The following is a 9105-nucleotide window of genomic DNA, read 5'->3' on the forward strand; positions in this document are numbered from 1 at the left end:
ATTCTATCTATGACATATGGAACATTAACTAAAAAATTTAAAGGTGTAGTACAAATTACATAATCTTTGAAAGATAGAAGCTCACCAAAAAGTCAATCTCTACTGAGGAACAGAAAAATTAGGACTCTGATCTATATCGGTATCCGAAAAACATAAAAAGATGATGAATGAGTTTTACAACTTAAAAAATAAATAATATACTCATAATCCACATGAAAAAAATATAAATTATATCAAAATAAATTATGAGTTCAATATCCGTACTCAAAGGAAGATCATAATTTTGAATTATTTAATATTACACACTAGGTAGTTCCATATCCATGGATAGCCTTTTTTCTAGTATGTCAGAGCATATTAACAGATCTAATGTATAATCTATACATCAAACTAGTATTACCTCTACTAGTTAAGGCCTGAGTGGAATGTATTCACGATTGACGTCACCGTCATTAGCTATCTAATTAGAACCTTCTAAATCATACAAAATATAGGGTATCGTTTAATTCTTACAAATTAAAATACCCAATCGGATAAATAATAAATACATATTAACTTTCAAATAAGACTTACATGGTATTTCAAAGTATGAAAATGTATTTATGAATAATAGCATACCGTAATATATATTTGTGGACAATAGTATACAATATTTAGAAATAATGACTGACTGAGTTGTGAATAGTATACAATATTTGTAAATAGTAAAATATAATATCTGTGAATAGTAAAATATAATATTCGTAAATAGTAAAATATGGTATAGTAGTATACAGAAAATGATAGTTTTATAAAATATTAGTATTGACAGAAAATAACTATAAATATAGTGTCTACTTATAGATTGATTCTAAGGAACAACTAACGGTCATTTCGTTGTATCACATATATTCTAGTTAATATAATTTAAGCATTATCTAAAACTTAATAAAAGTGAGAATATCTTTTTCTCTAACAAAAATTCTTTTGAAAGAGTTTCTCTAAAATAAAAGAATAATATATGTGTATATGTGTGTTTTTGGTGGTGCGAAGAAATGAGGAGAAAGAAGATTGTAGGTAAGCAAAAGGAGGGAAAAAAGACAAAAGAAAAAAGAAAAATTAAAATATTAAGAATGGGTTCCACATATTTTTTTATTTTATTATAATTATTAATAATATAATATTATTATAATTATATGTGACCCTACTTTTATTATTATTTAAAAAAAATCTTTTTTCCTTTAGTCTTTATGTCAATGGTGGGATCTTTTTAAATTATTATCTATCACATAATCAAATAAAAAACCTGCATTATGAACATCATGAAAAGCAAGTTTTAGTTGATGAAAAATAATATCATCATTTTCGGTTGTTTTTTATACCTATTTTTAGGAAAACAACAAACGAAACAAATAACCAAGTCTAAAAATACGAAAATTTTAATATATAAGAGTTAAGTAATTTTTATTAAGAATCATAACTAAAGTATATCTCTCTCATATATATGTTAAAATATTTTTAAAAGTATAACTTTTTATAGGATGCCAAATATATAGCAAAGAATCGATTTTATGCTTTTCAAAGTTAATTCTCATATTATTATATTGAAAATAAGACATTTCTTAGTGAAAGAATAGATTATTTCTAAGAGAAGATTAATTCCCTTAAAGCAAAAAATAATTTTCACAAGCTTAATATCAATTTTTTGGTAAAAAAAAAATCAAATTGATTGTATAACGGCTAATAAAGAATCAATTATTTGGCCCAAAAAAATTTCTTTCTTTCACATAAATCCTACAATTACTAGTTTTGATAAAATGGTTAAATCCTGCTAACTTTGCAATGGATTTGGTTTGAGATCCTCTAAATAAATGCATTTGAGCTATATATTATAACCAAGCAAATTTCTAAATTATCATATTGATTCATATCAGATTTTATATATGAATCCTGCTACACATCTAAGTATTATTGTTATCCAACTTCATTTAAATAACTTTAACATTAATTGTCGCATTCTTTTTTTTTCTTGATTTTTCTTTTCTTTTTCTTGGTTTTATTTATCACAATAGAGTGAAACAAGAAGAATTATGACAAAATGAAATAAGAAAAAGAAGATAATGAAGAAGAAAAAAATAAAAAAGAAGAAGAAGAAGCAGTATCCGGTAAAGAGGAAGAATTTTGAATTGTGTAGAACAATGAGACCAAATGAACCATAATTCACTCTGAAATGAACCGAAATTATATTCAGAATAAACCAAAAATTAAATTCAGAATGTAAACTCATTTCAAAACAAGCACAGACCAAGTGTACCTTATTTAAATCTAGAATGAACCGAAATTACTTAATGATTGTGGCACACAAACTCAATTCAAAAATAAACACACAACCAAATTTGAATCATGAACAAAAACATCCAAATCCATCAAGTAATTTTGTAACATGTGTTCCTTCTTCTTTGTTTGATTAGATGAACAAGACAAGAAAAAGAAGAACACGATGAGAAATTTTGAGGAATTTTTTCTTTTTATTTCTTCTTTTTTGTTTGATTTTTTTCTCTTTTTTTTAGTTTTATTCCTCTATAAGGGAGTGAAATAAGAAGGATTATGACAAAATGAAATAAGAAGAAGATGATGAAGAAGAAAAAAATGAAAAAGAAGAAGAAGAAGCCGTAGAAGGTGAGGAGAAAGAGTTTTGAATTCAGCAGAACAATGAGACTAAATGAACCTTAATTCACTAAAAAATGAACTGAAATTATATTCAGAATGAACTAAAAATTGAATCATGAACAAAAACGCATCCAAATCCATCAAGTGAGTTTGCAGCATTATGTGTTTCTTCTTATTTGTTTGATTAGATGAACAAGACAAGAAGAAGAACATAATGAGGAGTTTTGAGGAGTTTTTAATTCTTATTTCTTTTTTTTTATTTGATTTTTCTTCTATTTTTATTGGTTTTATTCCTCTCAAGATAGTGAAACAAGAAGCATTATGACAAAATGAAATAAGAAAAAGAAGATAAAGAAGAAAAAAATGTAAAAGAAGAAGAAGAAGCAGTAGAAGGTGAGGAGAAAGAGTTTTGAATTCTACAGAACAATGAGACCAAATGAACCTTAATTCACTCAGAAATGAACTGAAATTATATTTAAAATAAACCAATTCAGAATGAACCATGATGGTAATCAGTGGCTAAAAGAAGGGGGATTGAATCTTGGCCTCCTTTTTTACTTCTCTTAAAACCTTGCTTTTTTAAGAATACAGGAGAGACTTTAGTTTTATCTCCTAATGCAGTAGGAGACAGAACAGAGTTATTTGCAAGGAGAGTTGTAAAGAAGTGAAGTTTTATAGAGAAATCTGAAGATACTTTATTTTTGTCTCCTTTAGTACAGAACCAGAAATAGAGAAGAGTGTAGAGAATGACACTCAGATGTATCCTAGTTCGACTACCCAGTGCAATATAGTCTATATCCAGTCTCCATCACAACAATGATGGAATTTTACTATCTTTTCAACAGATTACAATCACCAATTCTCCCTAGGATCTACCCCAATCCTATTTGGGACAAGTCCAGATTCTAACCCAACCTGAACTTGACTAGGACTCACCCTAGCTTTCTGGTGCACAAATTGTGAATCACACTTTTCACAACTCGTACCACTGACCAGCAAGTGCACTGGGTCGTCCAAGTAATACCTCACGTGAGTAAGGGTCGAATCCCACGGAGATTGTTGGTTTGAAGCAATCTATGGTTATCTTGTAAATCTTAGTCAGGAAGTCAATTATGTTTATCAGTTGAATTGCGAATAAACAAGAGAGCATGGATTAAAGGTTACTTGTTATGCCGTAATGGAGAATATGTTGGAGTTTTGGAGATGCTTTGTCTTCTGAATCTCTGCTTTCCTCTGTCTTCTTGTTCACGAACGCACGTCCTCCTATTGCAAGCTGTATGTAGGGGTTCACCGTCGTCAATGGCTACATCCCATCCTCTCAGTGAAGAATATGCTCACATGCTCTGTCACAGCACGGCTAATCATCTGTCGGTTCTCGATCATACTGGAATAGGATTCTTCGTCCTTTTGCGTCTGTCACTAACGCCCAGCACTTGCGAGTTTGAAGCTCGTCATAGTCATTCGCTCATTGAATCCTACTCGGAATACCACAGACAAGGTTTAGACTTTCCGGATTCTCATGAATGCCGCCATCAGTTCTAGCTTATACCACGGAGATTCTAATTAAGGAATCTAAGAGATACTCATTCAATCGTATATAGAACGGAGGTGGTTGTCAGGCACATGTTCATGGTTTGAGGAAGGTGATGAGTGTCACATATCATCACCTCCATCACAGTTAAGCGCGAATGAACATCTTAGATAGGAACAAGCGTGTTTGAATGGAAAACAGAAATACTTGCATTAATTCATCAAGACACAGCAGAGCTCCTCACCCCCAACAATGGAGTTTAGAGACTCATGCCGTCAAAGAGTACAAAGTTTAGATCTAAAATGTCATTCGATACAAAATAAGTCTCTAAAAGTTGTTTAAATACTAGACTAGTAGCCAAGGTTTACAGAAAATGAGTAAACTATAGCAGATGGTATAGAGATCCACTTCTGGGGCCCACTTGGTGTGTGCTGGGGCTGAGATTTAAGTAATTCACATGCATAAGGCCATTTTGGGCGTTCAACACCAGGTTTGGATTCATTTCTGGCGTTGAACTCCAACTTTTAATCCTTTTCTGGCGCTGGATGCCAGAATCGGGCAGAGAACTGGCGTTGAACGCCAGTTTACGTCATCTATCCTTGAGCAAAGTATGGATTATTATATATTTCTGGAAAGCCTTGGATGTCTACTTTCCAACGCAATTGGAAGCACGCCATTTCGAGTTCTGTAGCTCCAGAAAATTCACTTTGAGTGCAGGGAGGTCAGAATCCAACAGCATCAGCAGTCCTTTTTCAGCCTGAATCAGATTTTTGCTCAGCTCCTTCAATTTCAGCTAGAAAAATACCTGAAATTACAGAAAAATACACAACTTATAGTAAAGTCCAGAAATATGAATTTTTCCTAAAAACTAATGAAAATAAACAAAAAACTAACTAAAACACTTGACACCTTCACGCCGCAAGCACATGGTTAGGGACAGCTTGGTTTAGCCGCTTAGGCCAGGATTTTATTCCCTTAGGCCCTCCTATCCACTGATGCTCAAAGCCTTGGGATCCTTTTTATTACCCTTGCCTTTTGGTTTTAAGGGCTATTGCCTTTTTCTGCTTTTTTTTTTTTTGCTGCTTTTTCTTGCTTCAAGAATCATTTTTATGATTTTTCAGATTATCAATAACATGTCTCATGTTCATCATTCTTTCAAGAGCCAACATATTTAACAGTCTTAAGTAACAAATTCAAAAGACATATGCACTGTTCAAGCATTCATTCAGAAGACAGAAAGTATTGCCACCACATGTAACTAATTAGAATTTCTCTTATTAAAACTCGAAATTTTATTACCTTTTATTCAAAAGATCTACTATTTTATTCATGTTTGCTGATGATGAGAAAAATAAACTATAGCTTAATTGGAGATAAGATCAAAATAGATATTAATTACTACTATATGACTCCTAAGGTGAACTTTTCTAATGACACTATCACAGATTTAAAGCAGAAATTGGAATTTAACAACCTTTATTCTGGGGGAACAGGGGTTCCTCTGATCCTTGGGGTGCTCGGTCCTGCAAGAGATAACTTCTGGCGCTTCAAGTCCCTTAAGTCACGTCCTTGCTCCTCTTGTTCTTTAAACATATAGGTAAGAATTTGACTGTGTTCCTTCTGTTCTTTTATTATTTGCTCCATAGCTTCCCGTATCTTGGTGATAGACGTCTCAAGATACTCCCAATATTCAGATTGAGGGATTTCTGGGAGGAATTCCTGTGTTTTCTTCTTGGTGGGATCCTCCTGCGCTTGTTGTTTTTCCATTCGAGTTCTTTAGCTCCATAAAATCCACTTTGAGTGTAGGGAGGTCAGAATCCAACAGCATCAGCAGTCCTTTTCAGCCTGAATCAGATTTTTGCTCAGCTCCTTCAATTTCAGCCAGAAAAATACCTGAAATTACAGAAAAATACACAACTCATAGTAAAGTCCAGAAATATGAATTTTTCCTAAAAACTAATGAAAATAAACTAAAAACTAACTAAAACATACTAAAAACTATATGAAATTAACTCCAAAAAGCGTATAAAATATCCGCTCATCACTTTCAACTGCAAAGTGTTAATTCAACTTGTAAAGAAATCCCCTTAGGATCATGACTACAAAATAGAAATACATTCAAAGGATTTCTGAAATAACTTAGGCTTTTTCTCCAGGTCTAACTCTCAGCCTTTTTCCACTCATTGACTTTTTCTTACAAACCTCACCATGTTTGCCTTTTACCAATGAAACTCAGACAGACTAAACTGAGAAAAAGAATTACAAAATAAAAACCATGAAGGAGAAGAACAAGAATAGCTCAGAGAGCTATGAGAACCGAAACTAGTGCTATTTCTCTCTTACTCCAATCCTTGGTCATTCACCCCCTATTATAGAGGAGTGAAGCTTCCAAGACTTGGAACTTGCTTCAACATTTTATTTGTCTTCTTCTCCAACAATCAGAATCAACAGCGGCGTTTAGAGAGGAGAGAGAGGTCAGAAGCAGTGACATGGAACCATACCTTTCTCTTTCAACCTTTTTCTTCAAAAATATTGAATCTGGGCCGTGCATCATTACTTTGACCCCAAGTTTGTTTCTTGACCGTTGATTCACAGCAGAGCATAATTGACTTTATTTTCTTCAATTTTTCAGAACGGTGCTTGGTGCACGAATTATGAATCACACTTTTCACAACTCGTACCACTAACCAGCAAGTGCACTGGGTCGTCCGGAACTTAGAATTCAGATAGTGTTATTGATTCTCCTATTTCAGTGTGATGATTTTTGAACACAGCTATTTTATGAGTCTTGACCGTGGCCCTAAGCACTTTGTTTTCCAGTATTACCACTGGATATATAAATGCCACAAACACATAATTGGGTGAACCTTTTAGATTGTGACTCAGCTTTGCTAAAGTCCCCAATTAGAGGTGTCCAGAGTTCTTAAGCACACTCTTCTTTTTGCTTTGGACCTTGACTTTAACCGCTCAGTCTCAAGTTTTCACTTGACACCTTCACGCCACAAGCACATGATTAGGGACAGCTTGGTTTAGCCGCTTAGACCAGGATTTTATTCCTTTAGGCCCTCCTATCCACTGATGCTCAAAGCCTTGGGATCCTTTTTATTTGCCCTTGCCTTTTGGTTTTAAGGGTTATTGGCTGTTTGCTCTTGCCTCTTGGTTTTAAGAGCTTTTGGCTTTTTCTGCTTGCTTTTTCTTTTTCTTTCTATTATTTTTTTTTTCTACAAGCTTTGTTCTTTGCTGTTTTTTCTTGCTTCAAGAATCATTTTTTTGATTTTTCAGATTATCAATAACATGTCTCATGTTCATCATTCTTTCAAGAGCCAACATATTTAACAGTCTTAAACAACAAATTCAAAAGACATATGCACTGTTCAAGCATTCATTCAGAAGACAGAAAGCATTGCCACCACATGTTACTAATTAGAATTTTTCTCATTAAAAACTCGAAATTTTATTACCTCTTATTCAAAAGATCTACTATTTTATTCATGTTTGTTGATGATGAGAAAAATAGACTATAACTTAATTGGGGATAAAATCAAACTAGACACTAATTACTACTAATGATCATGTAATGAAGACACAAACATAGATAAGCACTTAGCATAGAGAAAACGAAAAACAGAGAAAGTAAGAACAAGGAACGAGTCCACCTTAGTGATGATGGCATTTCCTTCTTGAGACACCAATGATGTTCTTGAGCTCTTTTATGTCTCTTCCTTGCCTTTGTGGCTTGATTTCTAGTGATTTTTGGTATTTTTATCCTCAGTTGCTTCCAATAATTATGTGGAGGGAAGTGCATCCCCTGAGGTATCTCTTGATTTGCAGTCACATGTTCTACCACTGAGCTATAGATCCTTCACATAATTGTTTTACCACACCAAACTTAGAATGTTGCTCGCCCTCGAGCAAAAGAAGAGGGAATAGATGAAGAAGAAGATGTGGAAAGAAAAAAACTAGGATTATGAGGAGGGAAGGTGGGGATCCTGTGGGGTCCACAGATCTTGAAATGATCCTGTGAGGTCCACAGATCTTGAGGTGTCAAGGCATTTACATCCCTGCACCAATTTGGGCATGCAAAATGCCCTTGCACACAACTCTGGGCGTTCAGCGCCAGGTTGGAGCCCATTTTGGGCGTTCAACGCCCATTTACTAGCCATTTCTGGCGTTGAACACCAGAACCATGCTTGTTCTGGGCGTTCAGCGCCAGAACCATGCTCTGTTCTGGCGTTGAACGCCAGACAGGTGCTTCCTCCAGGGTGTGATTTTTCTTCTGTTGTTTTTGATTCCGTTTTCAATTTTTTAATATTTGTTTTGTGACTCTACATGATCATGAACCTAATAAAACATGAAAAACCATGAAAGTAAATAAAAATTGGGTTGCCTCCCAACAAGCGCTTCTTTAATGTCCTTAGCTGGACCTTGCTGAGCTTTTAATCTAGCTTCAGCCTTGAGCATTCTTGCTCAATGTTGCCTTCAAGATAATGCTTGATTCTCTGTCCATTGACAATGAACTTCTTATCAGAATCAATATCTTGAAGCTCCACATAACCATATGGTGATACACTTGTAATCACGTATGGTCCCCTCCATCGGGATTTTAGTTTCCCGGGGAATAGCCTGAGTCTAGATTTAAACAACAGAACCTTCTGTCCTGGTTCAAAGATTCTAGATGACAGCTTTCTGTCATGCCACTTTTTTTATTTTTCTTTATATAGCTTGGCATTTTCGAAAGCTATGAATCTGAACTCCTCTAGCTCATTTAGCTGGAGCAATCTTTTTTCTCCTGCTAATTTGGCATTAAAGTTTAGAAATCTGGTTGCCCAGTAGGCTTTATGTTCCAGTTCCACGGGCAGGTGACATGCCTTACCATACACCAGTTGGTATGGAGAGGTCCCTATAGGGGTCTTGAATGCTGTTCT

Source organism: Arachis ipaensis, chromosome B07 (genome assembly GCF_000816755.2).
Source record: "Arachis ipaensis cultivar K30076 chromosome B07, Araip1.1, whole genome shotgun sequence".
Lineage (NCBI taxonomy): Eukaryota > Viridiplantae > Streptophyta > Magnoliopsida > Fabales > Fabaceae > Arachis > Arachis ipaensis.